The sequence below is a fragment of the Prionailurus viverrinus genome, chromosome X, assembly GCF_022837055.1.
Source record: "Prionailurus viverrinus isolate Anna chromosome X, UM_Priviv_1.0, whole genome shotgun sequence".
Lineage (NCBI taxonomy): Eukaryota > Metazoa > Chordata > Mammalia > Carnivora > Felidae > Prionailurus > Prionailurus viverrinus.
In genome coordinates, this window is record NC_062579.1 from 83,970,923 (window position 1) to 83,997,481 (window position 26,559).

At 46.3% G+C, this 26,559-nt stretch overlaps 1 protein-coding gene across 11 annotated transcripts in view; it reads left to right on the forward strand.

The window, feature by feature from the left end:
* PAK3 (p21 (RAC1) activated kinase 3) overlaps positions 1-26,559 on the forward strand; it is a 214,182-nt gene that overhangs the window by 67,097 nt on the left and 120,526 nt on the right. For 2 of the 11 annotated variants that reach the window (XM_047844354.1, XM_047844362.1), the window contains exons 1-4: positions 20,172-20,352; positions 21,257-21,322; positions 21,448-21,557; positions 22,387-22,500. The exons of 1 other annotated variant lie outside the window; for it this stretch is intronic. The gene's annotated coding sequence lies outside the window, so the exon portion shown is untranslated. Of the gene's footprint in view, positions 1-20,171; positions 20,353-20,639; positions 20,662-21,256; positions 21,323-21,447; positions 21,558-22,242; positions 22,501-22,713; positions 22,750-23,577; positions 23,742-25,606; positions 25,681-26,559 lie in introns of those variants that run through there. 8 more of the 11 variants (XM_047844358.1, XM_047844356.1, XM_047844360.1 and 5 more) reach the window with 8 other exon arrangements.

Genomic DNA, 26,559 nt, shown 5'->3' on the forward strand with positions numbered 1-26,559 from the left:
TGCTTCCTCGAGGATCCTTAATTGGGCTCTTCTGCAGACTGCATGTGCCTGCCTTTCCCCCACCCCACCCCCTTCTGTATCATTAATGACAGTGCAGGGTAAAATGGGACCTAACACTGCCTTCTGGTAACCTCCCTGCCGGTTACCCCCATGCAGTACGCTAGATTATCTACTAGCTCTTTCTCTTTTTCCTGATAAATTTTCTACTCATTCAAGCCATTATAAAATGATTTTGCATTATATGAGCACACGGTAACCCTGAAACAGAAGAACAGATCGGTTGAGATTCCAGGGGAGTTTAACCAACCCAGAGCTTCCAGAGCTGTTACGAAGTCCCTGTCTTTACGCTGCTGAATTTCATCATCTATATGGACACAAGCAAGTTAGTCTTGAGCTGCACGTGCTTCCAGAGACGTGACCAGTACTCTGTGCCTTCCATCATACCTCTAGGTCAGGTCATGCCTCAAATGGAGACATGTTGCCTCTCTGAGGCTGAGCTACATTTGCTGCAGAAACATCTTTGCAATACCTTCACTGCAGGGCAATCTTCGTAATTCAAATTAACCTGGGGGGTGGGCAGGAACAAGGAGGACAATAATGTTTTAATCTAACATTAGGGCTTTTGTGACCCTGTCATCACTATGCCTCCCGAATGGCTCTTTCAACTGAGTCACAGAGCTTAGAGCTAGAAGGGACCCCGAGGCTATCTGACGTAGCTACCTTCCTACAGCTTGGATGCTATTATGATCCCCATTTTATGGGTGAGGCAACTGAGGCCCACGGAAAACACCAGTGTGTAATCCCAGGATCAGCTGAAGACATTATACTTAATCCTGCCACTGTTCACACTTTGCCCTACTTTGTGATCTTCTGTCTGGGTCACTGCTTTGATCTGCTGATGCTCTCCAAAGAGTCCGGCCGTGTTGTTACATGCCGGGCACCTAGTGGGGAAATTTTTCATTCCCAACTCACGTAATTGAGAGCAGATCTGACTCACTCTTGTTTGCCTGTAGAGAATTGTTGTATCCTTTAATGCACTGATACTTTCCCTGAGCCTCCCAAGCCGCATGTGGTTCGTTCACGTGCAGCCTGCCATTTGCCCAACCTTTTGATGTCTGTACTAAAATATTCTTTGCAATGATACTCCACAGGGTGCATGTAGTTACCAGGTGGCGCTCATAGTTAATGAGCGATTGCATATCAGACTCCCGAATCCATGTAAGTGGCCCAACCTAATGGGACCGTGTGTTGCATGCTCATACCATTTAGCTGGATGCTAAAAGTGTTTCAGGGAGTTGCCATATACACCACTGAGAACACTAGTTCGCCGATGTCGATGTCATATTGGTCTTTGGAAATCGATAGAACTGGGTTCCAAACCTTGCTCCACTATGAAATGGTGACTACTTAACTAGCTTATAGTAATATGTTACTGTAAGCTTCCTGTGCCTTCATTTCTTTACCTTTAATGGGATAATAATGGATAATGATAGTACGTGTCTCACAGGTTTGTTGTGAGGATTGAGATCATCTCCATAAAGAATTGCACCCACACATTGCCTGCCGTGCTGTAAAGACTTAATACACTACCATTATTGTCACTACCATCACCATCATCATCGTCGTCACCATCTCTAACTTCATTTGAGGGGTGCTGTAAGATTATTCAATAAAACGATATAAATTATGTAGCAGAATTTCTCATTCCTAGTAGAGCCTCAAAAATAGCAACTATTATGATTATGGTTATTAAAGTACCGGGAGCAGCCCACGAAGCTGTCAGATTCTGGAACATGGCTTATTTGGTCACACAGGTGGTTGATCTTGAGCAAATAACACTGTTCAAGTTTTTTAATGCAAGTTCACATGTCCCTGCCAGAGAGCAGAGTGATAAAGGCCATGGAATCCTTTAGAAATAGATGCTGTTGCTGAATTTTCCCCTTAACCTTTTGTCAGTTTTCTAAAAACAATACTAAAACGTACACTCAGAAAATAATTTCTTTTGAGAGCAGAATTGTGACAAATGGTCTCACCAGAGTGGCTGACTAACAGATACACCAATCTTACAAGGCGGAATTTTGACATGTGCTCTGATTACTTGTTCTCAACCTTTCTTTGATTTCAGCATCCACCCACGTACCCTACCTCCTACATAAACACCCAGCCAGACTTGTGTACTGGAAATCACAACGGGTTAAGAATCACAAAGACCTTGATTCTACTCCAAGCTTTGCCACCTGACAGTTCCGTGACCTTGGCCAGGTCTTTCAATGTCAGTTTCCTGATCTTAAGCTGGTATAGAAATGGTTCCCCAACCCGTTATCCAAAAGCTTTGGGGGACAGATAGTTTCTTAATGCTGTATTTTTTCATTTAAAAAATACTGCATGGTGCATAATAACACCTCCAGTGGAATTTGGAACAGAACCCATTAATCAATCACATCACTATTTCTGCCAAGAAACATATAGATATTTACATTGAGAGAGCCTCACAGGTTTTGTCACTGTAGAAGTTTGGGCAGACAGCTTACAAAAACACTGGTTTTCAAAGCTTTCTGGAACTTGCAGTTCTTGATAATGGACTGAAGAATTGTACCTGACCTCATGAGATTATTGAACAATAATCTTAACCCTTAACAGGGTCATGTGAAATACGGCATGCGTAGCAGGGGTCCTGCTGGCCCCAAACTGAGCTTCAGACACGTCTGGGTGCGTGAAGATCCCTAGATCTTCCCTATCCCTGTTTGCCGGAGCTGATCTGTGGAAAGGAAAAGGTGCTATGAGGAGGACTGTGTCAGAAACCGAGGGCTGTGGGGGCGGGGGAACAATCTGGTAGGACATGATGGTGTTTGTTCTCCAGGCATAGGAACCGAGTTGGAAAGTGTGAGCCAGGGTGGTGGGGGCTCTATGTTGGGGGGTGTTGCTGCGGGAAGAAGCTGAAGTTGCTCTTATTACACGGGGCCTCACTGAGACACAGGGCAGAAGCAATACTGCTTCAGTGTCCAGGTTGCAAGGTGTGGCACAGAACAGAAAGGGGGCACTTCCACCCCTTCCGGGCAGACTCACTGGTGGCTTCAGCCAAAGCTTCCTGCAGGTAGGCAGCACCATTCAGGCCCCTTGTGGATCTGGGGCTGGGAGGGACTGCCACTGATGGTCTTTCATTAGAAATGGAAGCTCCCGGGTGGCTCAGTCGGTTGAGCATCCGACTTCAGCTCAGGTCATGATCTTGTGGGCTCATGAGTTCGAGCCCCACGTTGGGCTCCCTGCCGTCAGCCTGTCAGTACAGAGCCTGCTTCGGATCCTCTGTTCCCCTCTCTCTGCCCCTCCCATGCTTGAGCTCTCCCCAGCATAAATAAATATTAAAAAAAAAAAAAAAGAAAAGAAAAGAAAAGAAAAGAGGAAATGGCAGCTCCCTCCAGGAAAGGGACTCTTGTCTGTCATGGTCCCCACTGGATCTCCCAGCAGCTGGGCAAATGTCTGGCACATAGCATGTGCCTAAGAAACATTTGTTGAGTTAATTTGTTGGTAGTTCACATTCATGAGGACAGAAAGAGTAGAACAACATAAAAGGACTGTTCTTGAATAGTTCAGAAATACCTGAGGAGACGGTAAAGGGGACCGAGGCTCTCTGTTGAGAAGGTGGGGACACAAGTCAGTAACACGTGAGTTAGTAAAGTGCATGTGATTTCACTTATAGTCAAGATCAGGTATGGCCTTGGGAAAACTTGAGGCCTAACATTTTTACAAAGGCCCACCGCGATTTCTGGAGCGTTCTGGGTATTAGATAGCTGAGCTTCGTATAGATACCAAGTGGCTATTAGAAAATTTCTAATTATAAAGAAGGCCTTCGAGGTGGGATGAGGGCTGGAAGAGCAGGGGCTGATTCTGGCAGGTTCTTCTTGGAAATTTTTAGCTACTCCACTGGCCCTTGTGATGTTGGTTTGGAGGAAGGGAGAGGCAAACGTAATTGGTTGGGGGGAAAAGCAAAAAAGAAAAGACTTTTTTGGTGTTGGTCTCCACTGTGCCAAAAGGAAAATATTTTTACTTGAGTTGTTATACTTAAGGTGAATTCAACTGCACCCACGTGCTGGCTAAACGTAGGGAAATGCAAAGTTACAAATATCTCGAATATACAGCATTTCTCATGACACATGGTAGACACTTAGTAGTGATTTTTAAATGGATGATATTTCCTTTTAACTCCTCTCTACCTCTGATCCCTGACTATGAGCTTCTTGAGGGCAGAGAATGCAGATAGAAGTCTACCTCTGTTCCTTTGACGCCTAGCCTGCTTCCCGACACATAATAGGTGTTAATTAAAAACTCGTCCATTGAATGAAGAGACACGTTGATAATTACAATGGATACACAAGTTAATAGCGCAGAAATAATTAAAAGAAATTATCTTCTCTCAAACTGGTGAAATCTGACATCAACACTAATAATTTGCTTAGCAAACAGTTCTTTGGTAGGAAACGCAAAGGATACGTTTATTCTACCCTAGGGCTGGATTATCATGCAGCCCAAATGAATGTGGTTGTCCCATTTTTCTTGTCCTGGCTTTTGATGTTCCTTTCCCATAAATCAGAATACAGCCCAGAAACGAAAACCAATACGATTTGGTATATCATACATGCTGGCTTCAGTTGGGTCACATTTCCTAAGTAGTCCCTCGCCTCATACTGGTTGATGGCTCTTTTTAATGAGACCTTCGTCACTTGCTGCTTGCCCGAATTAGTTTATTCATTTGTCCGCAAGCTGACTTTTAACAAGGCTCCACTCTTGTAGGCTTGACTCGTTATTCACTCCATATCCTCTCTCACTTGTTACGAAGCCAGTTTTTGGTTTCTTTGTCTTTCCCTGATTTATTCACGTGAGCCCTTTTCTGTGTCGTCTGACCTCTTAAGTGGTGCCTTTCCGTCTTCCTGTGCTGCCCAAAGTACACTCGAAACATTTGAACTGATGAATGACACTCTTGTTTGTGTTCTTCCTTCTTCTGTTTTCAGCACAGCCAGCTCTTGGCCTCTTTGACCAGCTGTTGCACAAAAGACTTCATCTCTGAATTTTTCATTCTGGAAAGTGCAACACTATGCTCTTGACAGTGAGTGGGGGAGGGATATCCCATCCAGGCAGTACCCACTCTTACCCCATGCTTTCCCCACTATATGCGCCAACTCTTTTTTTTAATTTATTTTTGATTTTTAATTGTTACTTTTCAATTGAAGAATAATTGGCATACAATAGTATATTAGTTTCAGGTGTACAACATAGTGATACAATATTTATATACATTATGAAATGGTCACGACAGTAAGTCTAGTTATCATCTAGATATTGTAACAAAGCTGTTACAATACTATTGACTGTATACCCCATGCTGTACATTATATCTCTCCGTGTTTTATTTATTTGATAACTAGAAGATTATACCTCTTAATCCCTTTTGCCTGTTTCGTCCATCTGCCCACCTCTCCCCCACCTCTGGCAACTATCAATCAGTTTGTTCTCTGGATCTGAGTCTGTTTCTGTTTTACGCTGTTAATTTGTTTTGTTTTTTAGACTCCACATATAAGTGAGACCCTATAGTATTTGTCTTTCTCTGTCTGACTTATTTCACTTAGCATAATACCCTCTGGGTCCATCCATGTTGTCACAAATGGCAAGATTTCATTATTTTTTAATGGCTGAGTAATATCCATGGTGTGTGTGTGTGTGTGTGTGTGTGTGTGTGTGTGTGTGTGTATCATATCTTCTTTATGCATTTACTTATCAATGGACATTTAGGTGGCTTCCATATACTGAGTAGCGTAAATAATGTTGCAATGAGCACAGGGGTGCATATGTCTTTTTGAATTAGTGTTTTCATTTTCTTTGGATAAATACCTAGAAGTAGAACTGCTGGATCATGTGGGATTTCTTTTTCATTTATTTAAAAAAATATTTTTTAATGTTTATTTATTTTTGAGACAGAGAGAGACAGAGCATGAACGGGGGAGGGTCAAAGAGAGAGGGAGACACAGAATCCGAATCAGGCTCCAGGCTCCAAGCTGTCAGCACAGAGCCTGATGTGGGGCTCGAATCCATGAACCACAAGATCATGACCTAAGTTGAAGTTGGACACTTAACCATCAGAGCCACCCAGGCACCCCTTTATTTATTTTATTTTATTTTTTATTTTAAGAGAGAGAGAGAGAGAGAGAGAGAGAGAGAGAGAATGAGTGCAAGTGGAGCAGAGGGGCAGAGGGAGAGACAGAGTCTCAAGAAGCTTCCACACTCAGCACAGGCTCCACATGCTCAACACAAAGCCTGACATGGGGCTTCATCCCATGACCCTGGAATCATGACCTGAGCCGAAATCAAGAGTCAGATGTTCAACCAACTGAGCCACCCAGGCGCCTCCATATGGTAGTTCTATTTTTAACTTTATGAGGAACCTCCATACTGTTTTCCAGAGTGGCTGCACCAGTCTGCATTCCCACCAACAGCGCACGAGGGATCCTTTCTCCCCCGCAGCTTTGCCAACACTTGTTATTTCTTGCTCTTTGATAGTAGCCATTCTGACAGGTGTGAGGTGATATCTCATTGGGGTTTTGATTTGCCTTTCCCGGATGGTTAGTGATGTTGAATATCTTTTCATGTGCTTGCTGGCCATCTGGATGTCTTCTTTGGAAAGCTATCTCTTTGAGTCCTCTGTCCATTTTGTAATTGGACTATTTGGTGTTTTTGATATTCAGTTGTGTGAGTTCTTTAAATATTTTAGATGTTAACCCCTTAGCATATGTAAGATTTGCAAACATCTTCTCCCATTCAGTAGGTTGCCTTTTTGTTTTAATGATGGTTTCCTTCACTGTGAAAAAGTTTTTTAGTCTGATGCTGTTCCATTTTTTTAAACTCTTATTTTGTATTATTTTTTAAATGTTTTATTTATTTTTGAGAGAGAGAACGAGAGACAGAGCGCGATCAGGGGAGGGGCAGAGAGAGAGGGAGACACCTATTCCGAAGCAGGCTCCAGGGTGCGAGCTGTCAGCACAGAGCCGGACCTGAGGCTCAAACTCATGAACTGCGAGATCATGACCTGAGCTGAAGTCGGATGCTTAACTGGCTGAGCCACCCAGGCGCCCTGATGTCGTTCCATTTTTAAATTTTTGATTGTGTTCTCCTTACCCGGAGGAGACTGATATAAAAAATATATATATATATTGCTAAGACCTATGTTAAAGAGCTTACTGCCTAAGTTTTCTTGAAGGAGTTTTATGGTTTCAGGTCTTACAACTCTTCTTTATGCAGCACGTCTTTCACTCGGCTCATAAATACTGCACCCCTCCTGATGCCTTGCCAAGTGCTAGGCACTGGAGACATAGCAGTGAACATGGCATTACATCGAGCATTGATCTTATTTATTTCATTTACGGACATTCAACTCTTTGCCTCACTATACGGATGAAGGCAACTTCAAAAGCATTTTTTATCTTTTTGATTGCAGACGGACCCATCCTGATTAATCTGGCGTTAAAAATTAATTTGCATTTCTTGAGATACAGCATTCAATGACCCTACGGTGGGCTGGAGAACTGACTGGCTGGTCCACTCAAATTGTCCATGAAACATTCACAAGGGGCCACATGATACCACATAATGTTTGTCCACCTTTTCGTACACACACATTTCTGTTACTTCCTGGACGACCCGCCTTTGTGAGCATCCAGAGGGCAGGCACTAGACCTGTTTGACTTGATCTGTAGGGAACTAGCTCAGAGCCACATCGCTCCATTGAATATAAAATAATGTGTCCCAGAGGTTACCGACTTACTGGATTTAATCCATTTTCTAAGCATGGGCTGCTTAACTTCTGTGTCTTCTGTCCTCTTGGATTTAAATATTCTCCCCTCAGCTCAAACTATGCGTCAAATGTCGTTATCTCCTCCCGGTTGCTTTCTTGGGGCCCGCCTCCCTGGCTATGATGTGGGAGGATGATTCATGCCCAAGGTAGTTTCCAAACTACGTTGTCCAGCAGCTGAGCTACTGAGCTTCTAAATCGTCCTGAAATGTATTTGTCTTTCTGATTCACAAACGTCGAAACTATCCCTTCACTCACGCAGGGAGATGTGGGAGGTTTTATTTCAGTTTTTGTGCCTTTGTTGTGTGTTTTGGCATAGTAAATTATTTGAAAAACTAGTCTTCCTTTGTCTAGGAGCTTTATAAATGACCCAGGGGGTAAATGGCCTGGACCATTTCTCTGGGCCAGTGTGGAAATAGCTTTGGGCTCACGGTTCATCCAGAATGAGCCAGAGAGAATCTTTTGGGAGGAAAATGTATTTGATTATTATTAGTGGCAGTAGTGGTAGTACAAGCAGGCTTTCCAGAAGTTGCGGAAAGCATCCAACTTATCTCTAAGCGCTGAATTATTTTCACATGTCATTTTTAAAACTGGAGAGTGTGATTGTTTAAAAATGACAGCGTTATTTAAAAATAAAGCAGTGCATTTTAGCCAGTCAAAATCCCCAGACCAGAAAATAGTTTTCCAATTTAGCCAGTCTGTTTTAATCCAGGTTATCCCAAAGCTACGCTGAAGTAGCCACGAGATTGCTCCCCAATTCCCTGTCACCCTACCCCCCCCCAACAGTCTTCTAAATCAACATGCATAAAATGCAAGGCAACAAAGAAAGATGCTCTGAGGCAGGGACTGGTCTTGACTCCTAACGTGGTCAGATAGCAATTAACCAGAGAGCTGAGGGGCAACAGTGCTATGAGGCATTCAAAGTTTCTGATTGAAGACGAGCCCTGTTTTTGTTTTTTTTTAAACGTTTTTTTTTTTTAGTTTGTTTATTTTGAGAGAGAGAGAGAGAGAGAGAGAGAGAGAGAGAATGTGTGTGAAGGAGGGGCAGAGAGGGAAAGAGAGGGAGAGAATCCCAAGCAGGCTCTGTGCTGTCAGCACAGAGCCCGATGTGGGGCTCGAACTCACAAACCACGAGATCGTGACCTGAGCCTAGATCAAGAGTCAGACGCTTAACCGACAGAGCCACCCAGGTGCCCCAGCCCTGTTTTTGTTTTAAGCTTCTTGGAGTTGATGAAAAGCCTTGCTTACATGTATGAATGCAAAGCCTTTGACATCAGGGAGCGGATTATTGTCTGATGACGGGGAAACCTGGTGGTGGCCTGCCACAGAACCAAACTTGTGTGTGGGAAGGACTCTTCAGCAGTGTGATTTGCAACGTTTCCCCACCAAAAGTCCCTCTCTCCTTCTGTCCCCCCAAACCTACAGTGGCTTGTACCTATCTGCCTCTGTAGTTCATTCCTTTCATTCAAGCACTGCCTGTGCCAGAAGGGTCCTTCTAAAGCACAGATACCTGGAAGGAGCAATAAATGAATTTGCTATGGCTGTACTGAGAGGTCAATTAGATTCCTTTCGTCCCAGACCTGGGAAGGAAACAGGTGGCACCTTTAGCTCACTGGGCCTCTGGGTGGCTGGGAGAAGTCTCTGAAAGGAAGAATGGAACCCAGGAAAGGAAAGAACACACTGAGATTAGTTCGTAATTGTGTCATGGTTCATTGTCTTAAACTGTAGAGAGAACACTCAGATGTCAGTGTATGGGGGGTGCTTAAAAATGGAATATAACAAAATAAATGTATTACCCGAGGCTGCTGTTTTGGAGATTTTAGATCATGTAGTGTTTACTAAAAAACCTAAGGAATTTGAAAGCTGTGGGGCGTATCCAGAACAGGAACCTTCCACCGTCACCCCTCTGGACCAGGGAAATGCAAATACAGCTCTCAGCTCCTCACCCCCCAGTGTTTTGCCTTGATAAATGTCTGAAATTTTCAACTGGAGTGTGGCGAGAATGATGCCTTTTCTACCTCTCTCTCTTGAGAACAGAATTAGGGGGCATTTGCCTTAAATTACATTTTAAAAAAGCCAGGATGAGCATTCTTTCTGGCCTTACATGGGTAGTGATAATTAAAAAGGGTCAAAGATGATCCCAAGATTACTGGGAAAATACACCTCCCTCCCATTTACAGGGATGCCCCCCCCCCGCATCTTTCAAAGGAGAACCGGCAAATTACCATGGAAATGTGCCCCAACTGGCAGTACTCAAGTAGGAGTCAGAGCCTTTGTTACCAGAGGTTTGTGGGGGCCAGCACCAGAGTGAACACAGTTAAGCCTCCCTAATTCCCTGAACGGGGAAAGGCCGATCTTGATTTGTAAGGAACTTGAATTTGAAAATATGTTTAAAGAAATGCCATGTTATTATTTCCAAAAACCTGCAGTCAAACTGCTGGCTGGGGACTGTGCTCTGAGCCACTGAGACTCTTAAGGCCTTGAACAAACAGATAAGGACTGTAGTTAGCATATTGGTCATTTGAATGCAAAGTGCAGTTATAGTAGTGCTTAAAATTGCGCACTCCCCTAGCAGGCTGTCACTTTCCTATGTTTATAGTATTAATTTGCCTAGCAACCTGCCGCCTTTCCTTTTTAGCAGTAAACTTGACCCTCACATGTCAGCATCTGCTCAATTTTCCATATTAGCAGCTGGCATGAATAAGGAGCCGGTGGGGGCGGGGGGCACAGGGGTGGAGTGGTGGTGTTGAACTCCTTGTAAAAATCAACATGACCATAGTTTGAACCGCTCTTTAACTAGAAGTTAACTTTCAAACTCATCAGTGAATTCATATTTATTATTTACTGAGTAGGCGATGCATTCCCTAGGATGATTCAAAAAGGGAAAGAGGGGCAGCCTGTTTCGAATGTTCCATCCTCATAAATGACCTGATCAAATGAACACCAGAGAACATTGAATGCAACGCGTTCCTGGATCATAACAAAATAAGGATTGATTATGAGGCTCCACAGGTGCTTAATTATATGGAACAAAAGCACATTGAGATCTGCATCTATTAAACACGTCTGTGATGGTCAACCCGTCCTGTGTGCACATATTAACTGTTCTCAAATTCACACTTGAGACCACTTAATTTGAAGTGTGACTGAGTTATGTTTGCAAAGGGGGAAAAAGGAGAGACGAATACAGCTGCAGTGTTATCCAAATACCCCATGTCTTCGTCATTTTGCTATGCACGTGGAAGAAAGAGGCTATGTTCTTTTACAAGTTGGACAAGCCAGATGGCCTGCGGGGTGGGGATTGCAGGAAAAAGCTGGGGGAAGCCTCAGTCCCCCGATTCTACTTGCCACAAACCTGAGGAGAAAAAGATAATCCTTAAGTAATGAAATTCCTCATCCAGTGATTCCAAATTTTGCCGCACATCACAATCTGGGAAGATTAGAGCCCGAGGAGATTTTTAAAAACTCTGATACCCAGATTCGTGCCATGCCATTAAATCAGGGTGTCTGAGGGCAGGGGCAGGGCACCAGCATTTTATAAAGGTCACAAGGTGATTGCAAGGGCAGCAAATTGGGAGCCACTGACCTAATGCTTCCCTGCTTCACATGCATTTAACTCACATTCTATCTTCCCAGTTACCCTGAGAAGGAGGTGCTATTAGATCCCCATTTCACAGATGATGAAACTGAGGTTCAGAGAGGTTAAGTTGCTCAAGTTCTCAAAGCTGTTAAATAGCAAATCTGGGATTTGAATACCACTATCATGTCAGAGTCTGTAGGTTACAGTACTTTTATGCAGTACTGTCTCTCTGGGCTTTTGTCTCCATACCTGGCACCATTCCAACAAATCTGATATATGATAATCCTATATCCATTCAATGAGAATTTACTAGACACCTACTACGTAAATCCCAGTTTTAGACACAACGTGTGATTCTGCGTAGATTCACGGAAACATGGCTAACTTCAGATGATTCAGGGGGCCTTCCAGATATCCATTGGTTGGTCGTCAATTATGTTAAAGCTTAGTCAGCCAAAGATAACCAGAGACAAAACTGTAGTCTGACAGAGTCAAATCTATTGACCTGATGCATCCAGGGAGTGCATTCCAGAGAAACCATAGGATTGCCGCTCTTGAAAAAGAGGGAGGAGGGAACATCTTTTGTAACTGAGTTCCCACTGAAGGATTCTGAGGAGCATCGAAAGAAGCAGAGGTAAGTTCTGGATTGATTGCAGTTCCTGAGGTGGGGTCGGGAGAAGGGAGTATCGACTACGAGTTGGGCACTCTCATGAGGCAGGGGTGCCTTGCAGTTGGGTACCCCCAGGAATAGATGAAAAAGCAAAGGTCTAGGGCATTGCTGGGAAGAAAGCAGTGGTTGCTCAAAGGAGGTAGGAGTCGTTATGGCGTTTTACAACTGTTGCATGATCTTGGGAGAAACAGTGTTTTCTGCTACCTTTGCAGCTGGCTTTAGCAGTCTGCTCTCTCAGCCTGATTAATAGCAAGGCTGCTTGTTCCCAGGCCAAGCTGATTTTCTGTCATTCAGTCCCAGGCAAGTTTTGACTCTTTCAGGTTTGGGCCCTTTTTAGCAGGGATAGACACGAGAGAAGAAAGTTGGTGCCCAGATCAACCATTAATAGCTTTGCTCCTTTTCAGCTGTGTTGGCAATTCATTTAATGGGAGATTGTATGTCAAACTGGCGGATCCTGGACAAGGCCTGTGTTTCAGTTAATGTAGTATAACGATGTCAACTGTCAACAATTTCCAGGGTTTCGACAATGTACTGTGGCTACATAAAATAAGATTAATACAGTATATCACAATATTGGGGAAACTTGGGGAAGAATGCCTAGGGATTCTCTGTACTATTTCTGCAGCTTCTTTTGCGCCTTGAACTATTTCAAAAATAAAAGTTGTAGACGACATTCAGTGGGAGAACAGGTTTGTGCTGATTATCTAAATAAGACTCTTAGAGGTAGTCTGACTTTACCCATTATATATTGCTGGACTTAAAGCCACTGAATGTGAATACAGCACCCAGTAGTGATATCAGTCAATACCCATGTCTACCAGGTGCAGATCCCTGAGGGGTTATTCCTTTGGGACCAGTTTGTGCATTCACAAGATGCCACTTGAGTAGAGTCTGGAAGTACGTGTTCGATATCACTAGGTAGGTTCCACACATGAGTGAAATTCTGTGGTATTTGCCTTTCTCTGGCTGACATATTTAACTTAACATTACACCCTCTAGGTCCACCCATGTTGCTGCAAATGGCAAGATTTCTCTCTTTTGTTCTGGCTGAGTAATATTCCATTGTATATATATTACGAGGTCTTCTGTATCCATCGTCTGTGAATGGACACTTGGACTGCTTCCATAACTTATCTTGGCTATTGTAAATAATGCTTCAATAAGCATATAGACTTGTTGAATCATTACGTTGTACACCGGAAACTAATATAACACTGTATGTTAATTGTACTTGAATTAAAAGAAAAATCACCAGGTAGGGAAAGGAGGGGAGAAAGCCGTACCGGGCAAAGAGAAGAGCAGGAGAGGCACAGAGGTACAAAAGTCAAGGTAAATCACGGAAGCAATAGTTTGATGGGGCTGATGGCTGGAGTAAATGGAGGGGGGGACTGGTAGGAGAGCAACCTGGAAAGATGAGTCGAAGCTGGAATGTGACAGTCTGGGTGTGACTTTCCTCTCTCTGAAATTAAGGACTCTGGACTTCTCTTGTAGTACTTACTACACCTGCTTTGTGTCACAGTTACTTGGATAAGTATCTTTTCTCCCCAACCCGATTCCAAGTTCCTTAAGCAGATGATCCACGTTTGGTTTCTCTGGATAGCATCTGTACACATCTAGCTGTGTGTTTTGTGCTTAGTAGGTCCTAATAAAACTGTCTTAGCAATGAATAACATAGCACAAAGATGTAATGAGTATTCCCTCTCAGAATATCTGGAGTCCCGAGATAACGTTGAGCGAGGTGTCTACCAGCAGGGCGATGAATGTAGCCCATAGAAAAGCACACGAGCTCTCTTTATGTCTGGTTTTGATGACCGGGTATGGCCATGCCCTGCCACCTTTGACACATGCCCCCCATTGCTCCTGGACCCTGTCATGATGGCATCCTTTGAAAAGGGGTCACGTGCCTTGCCCTAATCGATTTCACATTCCACTCACACTTCCCTCTGTTTGGCTCTGCTGGGGGGTTGCAGAGATGCCTTATCCCTCCACCACCTGTTCCTTGGTTTTCTTCATTACAGCCAATATGACAGTTCAGATGGGACCTGGGGATGGTAGGTAAGGAACTCCTGAAGCAAGAGATTTTCTCCAGGCTTTGGCTGGCATACATTAACTAAGGGGATCTCCACCATGCCTGTTGGTGATTTTTTTTCCCCCTTTCACCTCCTGAGAGAAATGTTGCATTGCTTAACGACCTCAGATGGTTGCGTGTGGGGATGGGGGCACTTCTGTTCCTGACAACCTCATTATGTGGTTATCAGGAACAGACACTGCCCAGGTTGTCACGACAACCAGCAATGATTCAAAGCTTCCGTAAAAGGTCTGTATCTCTGGCAAATAATCAGCCTTTAGTGTTCAGCAGATGCTGAGCTGAGAAGCCAATCACAGGTGAGCCGGGAAAGCATGACATCATAATCCAGCCGGTCCAAAAAAAATTAATATTTGGTTTTCTGTTTCTCTCCTTGGTTCTTTGTCCCCTAGATTTTATCTTCCACTTTCTCCTGCTCTCTCTCTCTCTCTCTTTTTTTTCCCCTAGAAAAGTGGGGAGAGTAATGAAACCAACTTTCCAATTTCACTTTACTCTGTGCAGTTTGACTTAGGTTCGGGCAGTGCAGTGAGAGTGTGGGGAAGGAATGTACAATGTGATCCGCTTAGGAGCAAAATCAAACAGAGCATCAGCTCAATTAAATAATGCGGTTTGTTATGTGAGACCATGGTGGACTTGGGGCTAATTAAAACCAAGTCAGAGGAGAGGAACTTCCTAATTCTCATATTAATTCATCCAGGGCCACCAGCGTTTAATTGTCTTCTGCTTTTCCTTTGCTAACTCCCTGGTGGGAGGGAGGAGGGCAGAGGCTGCAAGCTCCTGAAGGCTTGTAGGTTCTACGGGGCAGGTCCCTAACCGGTGCTAATTATAGTGAAGGAAGGTGGGGAGAGACGCACCCCCCTCCCCCCTTCATTCCCCAGGTCCCACAATACAGGGAGCATATGTAAATGGAGACTCATCAAGTCTATTAAGGTGTGTGGCTCTGAAATCTGTTAAATCCACGGTTGTTCCATTAGCCATTTGCATCCATACAAGAGTCCAGGGAGATAGCAGGTCAAGTTTCACAGAAGAGAAAACTAAAGCCCTGGGAAATTTGAGTCTTGCTCAGGGTTTCCTGACCAGAAGCTAGACTGGCATCTGGGTCTCCTCATTCCTTGGCCAGAACTCTGAAGCCCCACGAGGATGGTGATTTCCTAGCCCTGGGCTTCCCTCTTTCCTCCTCCCCTGGTTTATTTTTATATTTTTAAAGTTTATTTTTGAGATAGAGAGACACACAGAGTGTGAGAAGGGGAGGGACACAGAGAGGGACACAGAGGATCCAAGGCAGGCTCCAGGCTCTGAGCTGTCAGCGCAGAACCTGATGTGAGGCTCGAACCCACGAACCGCGAGAGATGGTGACCCGAGCTGAAGTCGGACGCTTAACCGACTGAGCCACCTAGGCGCCCCCCTCCTCCTCCTCCTCTGGTTTTTAAGGGAACTAGGATGAGCCCCTGGGCATTTCTGAGGCTCCTTGCTCTTTGTCACGCAGGCTCCCCACCATGTTGCCTCCAACCGGAACTGAGTGGGAGTGGCAGGCAGGAAGGAAGGGGCACAGTAGTGTCTGACTGCAGTGAAGGAGGGGTGGGCACAGTGCTCTCAGCTAACGCCTGGGGCACTAGCTGCCCAGTCGGGTTCTTTTGTATTCAGAGCAGGAGGGGGAGTTTTTTTGTTTTTTTGTTTTTTGTTTTTTTTTTTTAAGAGCAGCTGCTTTAACAAAAGCTGTGAAGACTGAGAGCCACAAAGACCCAGAGTCCACCAGTGGGAATGATTTCTGGCTGTAAGAGTCGAGGCAGGGGATGGGAAGAGAGCCAGGATATCCAGGCTGCTTTTCCCAAGTGAGTTGTACATTTCTGCCCTTCTGTGCCTGCCCAGGGATGGCTCAGCTCAGCCCGGCACACCGTAGCCTCCATTGCCACACTCGACCCACGGACAGAGCATTCAGACCCCCTTCAGGACAGCACTCTGTTCATTCTGTTTGTGTTGTTTTTGTCTCCACCCAAAGAAGGCTATATTTGCGCTTTTTAATGTTTCCTACGTGCACATCCTATATGTTTATTATAAAAAATGTACAGACAACGCAGAAGTGTGTAACGAGAAAAAGTTAATGACCTCCACCATGCCCACATAGCCACATGTCTTCCTTTCTACCATTTTAATTCCCAGAGTTACCCTCTTAGCAGTTTGGTGTGTATAATGCCAGCTTAAACACACACACACACACACACACACACACAGACACTTTTTAAAAACAATAATAGTACACATGCCATTCTGCAACTTTTTTTCACTCAAGAATGTGTCAAGATGTGCTTCTGTTCCAATACCTAAAAGTCCACTTGATTCTTTTTAGCTGGCGTGTAATATTCTAAAATATGCATGTCCCGTGACTTATTCAACAGTTACCTTATTGAGGGAAATTTAGGTTACCCCTTATATATAAGAGGTTCTCTTTCTTACCTAAGACTCAGCCACGAACACACTAGAACATATCTTCGCATGTTTTTGTGAATGTATCCATAATCAAATTCCTTGAGCTGAAATCGCTTGGTCAAGTGGCACATGACATTTTAAATTTCCTAGGCATTGCCAGCTTGCCCTTTTAAATAAAAAGGCTATGCCAATGTACCCTCCCATCCATGGTATATGAGAAGGAGCAGTGTTCCTTTTATCTGGGATTTGACTGGAAGGGTTTGGCTGGTCGGGTTGGTGAGAGCCACAGGAGAAATACAACTGAAGTTGCCATGTAGGGTGGCAGAAAGAACACAAAGCGGGACAGTAGGAGACCTGGTTTCTAGGACTTTCTCTGTGAGGCATTAGACAGGCTACTTTAAACCCCTGGGTGTCCGTCCGTTTGCTAATCTATGAAATGCGGATCACAATTGCCCCAGTATGCTGTTGTGGTTGTTGTGAGCATCAAACCGGGAGATACAAGAACGGTTTGTAACCTGAGAAGCAGGATTCACATGCCAAGTGGTTATTATAGTAGCGTTGTTATTATATCCTTAAATCAATGGGCTCAGAGAAGGAAACCGGGGAAGGTGGGAGTTGAGTGGGAAAAATTACACAGATGAAATCTTCACCTTTCCTGAAAGTTCCCATGCAGTTGTCCTATATTCTTGGACAGCAAACCACGTTGGTAGTAAAGACCGCTTTATGATATCAAGAAGAATATAGGTTATTACCTTTTCAGGGGAAGACTGAAGTCTTTTGTGCTGGGCCTGGCTTCTGAGTCCAGTCCTCTTTCTATCACACCTCTATGCTTTAATTTGTCAGGGACCTAATAGGATTTTGGCCCCGTGCTACTTTCTATAATCACCAGTGAGAGAAGAAATACACACATGAAATGCTTAAATAACCGTGTGCCGTGACTGCATAAATAGCTCTGAGTTATAGCTGAGCTATATGGGAGGATTAGAGTGAAATCAAATACCTTTTAATTACAATTTAAATCAATAGCCCAGAAGAACAAGTTAAATCATTAGCCAGAAAAAAAATCCGGTTTTATCTTTCGATTTCTTAAAAATAAAAACGTTCTTATTGTTTAAAATAACCCAAACAAGTGCATTTTGCAAATCACAGATGTAATATTAAGTAAATGCTCATTCATTCAGATCAGTGATTTTTAGATTACTCTTACCATGATGCAAAAACAAAAAAATCAATGTGATGGGCTACCTTCTTTAACCCAAAAGTTAATTAAAAAGATATCTGTAAAATCACTGAAAGCAGAACCACTGTGATTTCAGCATATTAATCAGGGATTTGAGAAGAAGGGTGATGACTGTTTTTACATTAGGAGACAACCACCAAGCAAAAAAACCAACCAACCAAATAAACAAAAACAAAACAAAACAAAACAAAACAAAACAAAACAAAACAAAGGCTATTTAAAAATGCCTGGTATTTTAAAAACTCCAATCTAGTATACTCTTTTTTTTCCAAAGCAAATATGTATTTTAACAAAACCATTAATACTACATATCATATTACAAAAAGCATGGGGTGGGGGGCCAGCACCTGGGTGGCTCAGTGGGTTAAGCGTCCAACTCTTGATCTCGGCTCAGGTCCTATCTCATCGTTGGTGAGTTTGAGCCCTACATCTGGCTCTGGGCTGACAGTATGGAGTCTGCTTGGGACTCTCTCTCTCCTCTCTGCCCCTCCTCTGCTCCTGCTTGAGTTCTCTCTCTCTCACTCTCTCAAAATAAATAAATAAACATTTTTTTAAAAATAAAAAACATGGGCCTTGGATGCAGACAGATCTAGATACAAATTCCATCTCTGGGACTTTCTGCAGTGTTCATGTAATTGTCATGTATGCATAAATATATTTTTAATTAAGGAAAATAAAAAGTAAAATGTAAAGTTAGCCTTTAAAAAAATCTGGAGCATGTATTTTACTTAGTCTTTTGCCACCCTCTTTCCTGCCTTGTCATAGATTAGAAGGCTCATTGTTCTTTTTTTCAATTTCTAACATCATCAGACACTTTTAATTTTTAAAAAATATTTATTTATTTTTGAGAGAAAGAGACAGAGTGTGAACAGAGGAAGGGCAGAGAGAGAGACACACACACAGAATCCAAAGCAGGTGCCAGGCTCTGAGCTGTCAGCACAGAGCCCCACATGGGGCTCAAACTGATGAGTTGTGAGATCATAACCTGAGCCAAAGTCAGACGCCCAACCCACTGAGCCACCCAGGCACCCCTGAACATCATCATAGTTTAAAATGAATTAGTCCAAAGAGGTAGCCCATTCTCTCAACTTCCCCAGATGTTGCCTCTGTGAGTCTAGAGGCCTGTTGTGTGATTTTTCGTAAAAGGACCTTGGCAAAAATATTAGTTCACCTTCCATCATAAAACTTGTTTCGTTAGCATTATGGAGAAATGCTTGGCGGATGTTGAGAAAATTGGATAAAAGTGTACTGTGGAGGGTCATAACCCATTTTGACCATTTAAGTCTGCCAGGGTATATTTATCTTTACAAAAATAAGTTTGAAAGTGGAGAGGGAAAATCACCCATAAACTTTAACCTAACCTATGATAATTTTACGTTCTCTTTTATCATTTTTATGGGTATATTTTACATCATTATAATGCGAATGTACTTACTATTTTGCATTCCTTGTCATTTTTGATGACAGCTTACTGTCTCCTTGCTGGGATTTACCATAATTTATACAATCCAGCCAAATCCTGGAGGTTATGGATTGTGGAGTAGCAAGAGATGATTTTTGGAGTTACATTTTAAGCTTCCCACACGGACAAAAATTTGAACTTTTTCTTAAAGACGAGAGGCCATGAAAGGTTATAGGGAGAACCACAGTTTAATGAAATTAAATGTATCTATATATCTATAAACGTGAAGTAGTTTTTTTGTTTTTGTATCATGCTCCCTGTTTTGAAATGTGTGTTTCATGGGCAGAAAGATAGTTTCCCTATCTGGATTGTCACCTCTGAATGCCACTGCCCTATCTGCACGAGTCTACTTTGTATCCAAGAGATTCCACCAGTGTAACCTGTTGGCCGGACAGGTGGTATCCCAAACCCAAACCATTTTCCCCAATAAAGAGAGCCCGTGTAGCTGGACGGATTTCCTCCCCTGAAAATTTACCTGAAATTCCAGTCTTCACAGAGGGCGGCCAGTTGAGGAAGATACACGAAATGCCTCCGCCCCCTCCCTACTGACAGGTGCGCCTCTCTCCTGACGGCCCCACCTCTGTCTAGACAACCCTGACAGTGTAGAAGTTTCCATCTCCTTTTCCTTTCCCTCTCCTGTTCCCTCCCCTTCAGTCCCCCCCCCCCCCCCATCCCAGGCGCTTCCTGCCTGGAAACAAAAGATTGGTCCCCAGCAGCCCACTCAGGGCGATTTTAGTTTTCTGCTCACCCTCTGATTGGCCCGCGTGCGGTGCAGAGCCCGGGTGACGTCATAGCAGACAAGAGCTAGGGAGCGGTTGCCGAGCGGGGCTCTGCCGCGGGCGGGCAGCTGTCGGCAGCGCACCGTCTGGGGGCTCGCGCGGGGGGCTGCAGCTTTTCCCGGCCCGGAGCAAGTGTGCGGGGCCGGGAGGAGAGCCGGGGGTAGCGGGCCGGGCCCGGGGCTGCGGCTGCGGCTGCGGCCCCCCAGCCCCGCCAGCCCGAGCGCTCGGAGGTAGAGGAGAGGTCTGGACAGGGTGGCTGGACCAGCGGCAGGTAAATCCCGCGACTCACGGCGCCCGGCTCGGTCGGGGGAGGGTGTGGCGCTGCCGGGCAGATTTTCTGCCTTCCCGGGGTCCCCTCCTGCTCTCGCGGCGCCCCAGCCTCGGGTCCCCTACGTGGCGCCCCCGGAGCCCCGAGACCCAGCGCGCAGTTCGCGGGATCGCGCTGGGCGAACGCGGACGAGTGGGTGTGTCAGGGCCACTCTCGGAGGGCCTGGACCCCTTGGCTGGGGCAAGCCCTGGACTCGCTGACACGGGCCTGGGCCGTTGGAGGCCAAATCCGCCCCCAAAGCAACGTCAGCCTGTTAGTCTTACACCATCTTCCCGCCCCCTCCCCCAGCCCCAGCAGCGACGGCAGCCCCCCTCCCCCCCCCCCCAACCAAGGGGAGGAGGTGTGGCCGAGGCCCCAGGCAGGTCCGGGAGAAGGGGACCAGCCCAGCCTGAGCAAACAGAAAAAGTGACGGTTTTCTTAAACAGGCGCCCTTTCTTTTATTTTTCTTTTACCCTCCTCCCCTTTTTTTGGTGGGGGCGGGGGAGGGTAATGACAGGAGGACTCATTTCTGTTCATGTGGAGATTGGAATGATGCAGTACTATCCCTAAAAAGGCTGGGGTCCCTCAGTTGGCCTTTGTCTTTGTCTGGGGGGCAGGGGTCATTAGGGGTCATTAGGGGCACTGCCCTCCTACCCCGTCCTCAGCTCACAGGGAGCCTTGCCGTCAGTTTGTGAACTGGCTCTGGCCAGACGCCTGCCGCACTTTGGGGCAGATTGAACATTTTAGATACTTGCTGTCACAGGTTTTCCTTCCTTAGGTGATGGTGGTGGAGGGTCAGGGTGGGAGGGCGGTGCCCGCAGGGAGGGAGCCAGAGGCCCCCACTTGATATTTTGGTCCCACCTTCCAGAATCCAGTGCCAGACTCTGGACTTGAGGGTTCTAGGCTGTGGTCTGTAGAAGCAAAGGAGAGAAGGGTGAGTGGCTTGGCTTTGGGAAGCATGAAGGGGGCGGTTGCAGTGTTATTTATTTATTTTTTTAAATGGCTTTCAGCCGGGAAGCCTTTAGCCATGTTAGTCTCGCTCCCCCCATGGTTTTGCAGACTCAAATCCAGGCCAACTGTATGGCTGTCTGAGGTGTTGGAACAGAAGGAGGTCCATTCCCGTTGGTGACAACACTGTGGCCCTGTTCTGGGATGACCGAGGTATAAAGGTCAGTGCGGTTTTCACTGGGCCATTTGCAAAATTATAATTGGGCAGGTCTGTGATTTGGTAGTTGAGGCCCCTAACCAGAGGCATCTTTGGGTAAAGGGGCTTAACTGGTAATGGATGACTAATAGGCCAGGGCTTGGAGGGAGAGCCATGTAAGCCTTCGTCAGTGTCTGGATACAAATGTCATACCTCCCTCCTCCATGAAAGAGGCAAAATGGGAAGAGACCGGCATGTATGCTGGGTGGAAGCTGACAGCTGAGAATGTCAAGGCCAGAGGGACTTTGAGATGTCAAGGAGCAGACCCTCCAAGCCTCCAGGCAGGCAGGTGGGCCTTGTGGGAGAGACCAAACACAAAAAAAGAGGTTCACTTGTGATACAGATGCAGGCAAGGGGCCACAACACCCGAAGGGCGTTCTGACTAGCCAACCGTTACCACAGGTTGCAGATTTTCTGGTTGGAGGCAGAAAATCTGTTTGGAGGTGTACACAACAACCTGCTGAGGTCTTTGGGGAGAGGGGAGTAGATGCGGCAAGTGAGGAAAATGAGGAATAACTGGGGGGGATGGGGAGGTGCTGTCCCCATCAGAGACTCTGCTATTATGAGGTCAGAGACTTAAGCTACTATGAGGTCATAGAGGGTGGTCAAGGCCAAAAAAAATCAGGTCTAGAAATCAGATGGAGCAGGTGGGAACAAAGCCATAGGGACATACAAGAAGAAAGAAGCTGTGGTCTTACCAGGAACCTGAATGCCATGATTTCCCACTGATGAGATGGGAAAATTTGGACGGGTGCCTCAGCCCATACTTAGGGGGACACTTTCTTGATATTTAGGGAATTGGTAGCATTCCCAACTGTGTAACCGCCTTCAGGAGCTAGTAGCTTTGGTCATAGGAAGGAGAAGAAACTCCATGAACGGTGGACTCAACAATGACTCTTTCCTCCTGGGTAAGGAGAAAGAAGGGGGGGGGGGGCGGGCGGGGAGCAGGGTCCCAAAGGGGATTGGGGGAGATTTGAATTGGCCCGAGACACAGGTAGGTTGACAGTTTTTATATGGGGAGGGCCAGGGCCAGGTCTGGGGTCCCTGCTGCAGGCATGGGGGTACCTGCCTGTGCTAAAAAAAAAAAAAAAAAAAAAAAAAAAAAAATGCCCTCCTTCCAGGGGCCCATGGGATGGTGAAAGCCACTGGTCTTGAAGGTAAGTGCAGTTGTTGAGGCATCTGGGGGGGCAGCTTAAGCTCCAGCTGCCCTGCTGGCCCCCGCCTTTCCACCCCGCCGCCTGAGGCTAGGAGGTTCAGTCCGCAGGGCCTGGGGTGGCCTAGCCTGCCAATTCGGCACTATGCGGCTTCTCCAGCAGGGGGCAGGAAAGGGCACGCAGCAGCTGGCAGGGCCAGAGCCCTCCATTTCTGGTGTGAAGCTGGAGCCTTCTGAGCAAGTAACAGCTATACACTTCAAATCTGATTTAGGGGTACCAGAGAACCAAAGGAACCCCCGGACCTGGCATTCTGTTTCCATTCCCTCCAGAAATGTGTCGCTTCCTGGTGCGCCCCACGCCTTTGGAAGACATTTGCACTTACAAACCCAGTGATTGCTCCAGTCACTCATATACACAGGCTAACCCAGAGTTTAATTGGAAATGTTAATCAGTGCAGTGGATCCATGTCTGATTTGCACGTTCGCTCAATTATGTGAAGGTTGGGGCAATCTGTGCTGCACCCTGGGGACATAACGAGGGGCAGAATGGCATAGCTACAGCTGGGTGTGCACAGGTGAGAAGCAAAATGGGGGAGGCGGACCTTGAACACTGGAAAGAGATGAACGGTTTAGTGGTGGGGAATGGAGATCATTCCCAAGGTGTGGTCACAGAAAGGCCTGGGCCTTTCCATTGAGATGTAATAGGACTGTCTTGGAGCCCACACAGTGGAGCCGGGGGCCAGGGTTTTGCCATGAGCTGGGAGGAGGCTGGATTTGGAGAAGGAGGTGGGTTTTTTTTGTTTTTTTTTTTTGTTTTTGTTTTTTTTTTTAGAGACTAGAGGACCAGGATCCAGGATGGAATGAATAAACCTGAGGAGTCAGAGAAGTCAAGTGTTCTGGTCTGCTTCTGCCCCTCTTCTGAGCCTCACTCGCCTTGTCTTTCAAATGACAGCAGTGGACTTGGTGGTTTCTGAGATGGTCGTGACATTTTAGGAAGTGGGTCCATTTGTTCTGGGTCATGAAGGCAGGTCCCCGTTAGGACAACATCCCCCCCGTCCCAAACCATTTGTCCTTTCAAATCACACTTTTTGATATGCCCGCCAGTTTGGGGGAAAATAATACAAAACAAACCCCACAACCACTATACATATTTCATTTGTTTTAGCAGTGTGGTTTTATTTTTATTTCATGTGAATGGGACACAGAGGGGAGAAGAGAAGTCCAAGTGGAGAATCTGCTAGGGACCCTGTAACCAAGGCCCTGAAAAGCTCTTTGGGGATCTTATGCAGATCTTCTTCAACTCCGTAACTCAGCCTCCAAACAGAAGGGCTTGGGATAAGAGGAAAGGAAGGCCTGCTTAGGACGTGTATCCTTTTTCTTCCTTCTCCCTCATGTCTCTCTGAGCCAGGTGGACTTTCTGGAATTCTGCATCCTCAAGAGACACTACCCCTAACCATCAACACAATCGCGCCCTCTAGTGACCTCAACAGGGACATGACTGGCAGAGTTCCCCATGCATCCCCTGGTCCAGCTTCCAGGCCAGTGCTGATCTCCTGGGCACCTGTTAACTCCCTGTGGAGAAGGGCTCCAGTCCTTCCAAATGGCTTGGAGAAACTGAGGCAGTTGCAGCTTCTTGCAGGTCCTTCTGTATGGATGGGGAGAGAGCCATCTCCCTAGTGCTTAGTTTCCTCCCTCTGGGCCTGAAAAGGGTTCCAGAACTCCTTCCCCGCCATCTTTAGTGCTGGGCCGGGCACCTGCCATGGGAAGGCCCTGTGCTAGAGAGAAGGGTTGGCGGTTGGCTACAGCTCCCCCTGCCCCGCACTCCCCCCAGCAAAGCGGCAGCCCTAGTCCCCAGACAGAGAGGCTGGCAGGAAACTGGAATGCAGCAAAGCTGGGGTGCTGGTAGGCACAAAGTGGGTACACTGATCCCTGGCCCATCCTCCGGTAGGAGGCTAAGCCACAGGTGCAGACACAAGGCCGTGTAAACATGCAACATGATACAGACACATAATACGGTATATGGTACATGTATGTATGTAATATGGTATATGGTACATGATGTGGATCAGATGCATGTCACACACAGCACGGAATAGATACAGTGCACACACAACACAGTGCAGCCCCATGGCACATACACTCTACAGTACCGACACCGTATACGTACGCATGATCTAAACGCGACTGCACGCACACCCAACATGATACAAACTGGACACACACAAAATGGCATAGATATGACATGGCGCACACACAACAGGGTACAGGCACACAGGGCACCCAAATACAGTGAGTGCAGGAAGCGGCACAGATATACTTGAGCCGGCATGTACTCACACACAGGCCACATCCCTGCACTCCCCAACAAAATTCACCCCGCAGACAGGCCAGAGGAGTGTGGCCACCAGGTGGAGCGCTGCGTCCTGCCAGTCTCATCTGCACTGGCTCCAGCTGTGCAATTGGGGGATTCGAAGTAGGCCGCCCTGCAGTTCATGGGAGAAAGCCAGGGGGAGGCAGACCTGAGGACAGCTCTTGATCTTGCGCAGAAGCCCAGAGGTGCTTGGTCGGTTTGGGCTGGTGTATCCACTGCCCCGCACCTGGCCCTCTGGCGCTGCTCCCCACTCCCGTGGGTGCTTGGTGCCGTCCCCGTGCTCAGGAGACTTTTTGTGGCCACACTTCTTGAGCCCTCTTCCAGTCCTGCCTCTTTCTGGGGCTTTGGCAGCCGGCACTCACCTCCCCTAACCCCACCCCCCTTGCAGGCTGAGCTCATGCAGCAAGGGATTTTGGGCACACCAGTTCGCAGCCCAGTGGGTGCGATCTGGAAATGCTGCTGGGAGTGTGCGAGTGGGAAGCACTCAGGGAATGCCGGGGCCACTGGGGGACAGACGGACAGATGTGCTCTGGAGTCTCGCCAGGAGCAAGTGGCAGACCTAGGGTATGGCTTCGTCTTCTTATTCACCAGGGGGAATTGGGAATCATGGGGCTTTTCTTGGCTCTATGAGGCTTCAGTTTTACCGTCTCTACCTTTGCATATCCATCCATCCGTGTCTCTGGATTAGGACCTTGTGCGTTCGGTGTCTTCTAATAGAACGTGTGCTACCTGGGTCTGGCTTTGTTGGGATGTAACATATAGGTGCTGCTTTTCTGTGAGGACAGACACCGTGGAGGGAAGGAGGGGGCAGGGCGGGAAGGACTGCAGAGGGAATATTGGTCTCTTCTTGAGAGGCTCGAGTGATTGTGGGAAAAGGCAGAACAGAGAAGGGTTGGAGACCTTGTCTCCATGGTTGGATATGGAAACCTCTGTGGAAAAGACAGGGTAAACTGTCACCAAAAAGAAAACCCCAGTATATAGTCACCCTAAGAAATCTGAGAAAGACCACAGAAGACCTCCCTGTTAGGATCAGAGGCTGAGGTCCTCAGCAGCTGTGAGATGGTAGCAGACTAGGGACCCTCCGAGTGCTTCCCACCCCCAAGGCAGTGAAGGAGGTCGCTGAGAAGGGAAGGACGCAGAGGTGGAGACTTGGACTTGAGGCATGAAATAGGCCTCCGTAAACAGCAACGGAAGTGAAATCGACAGCATCAGTATTGCCGGGTCCTCAGGAAGCTCAGGTATCCTCAGAGCCAACCTGCATTTGCCGTCATCTCTCAGGTTTCTATAGTACACTGGACAATACCACCCCCTGCGAAAATGCAAATACTTCACATCCGTCCTGTTTGATCTATTCCTCCCGAGGACACACGTCCACGGTGACTAGGGCCGGTCTTTTCCATGAGCTAGCAAGCAGATCCAGAGTGGTGAAAGGACAGCAGGTCT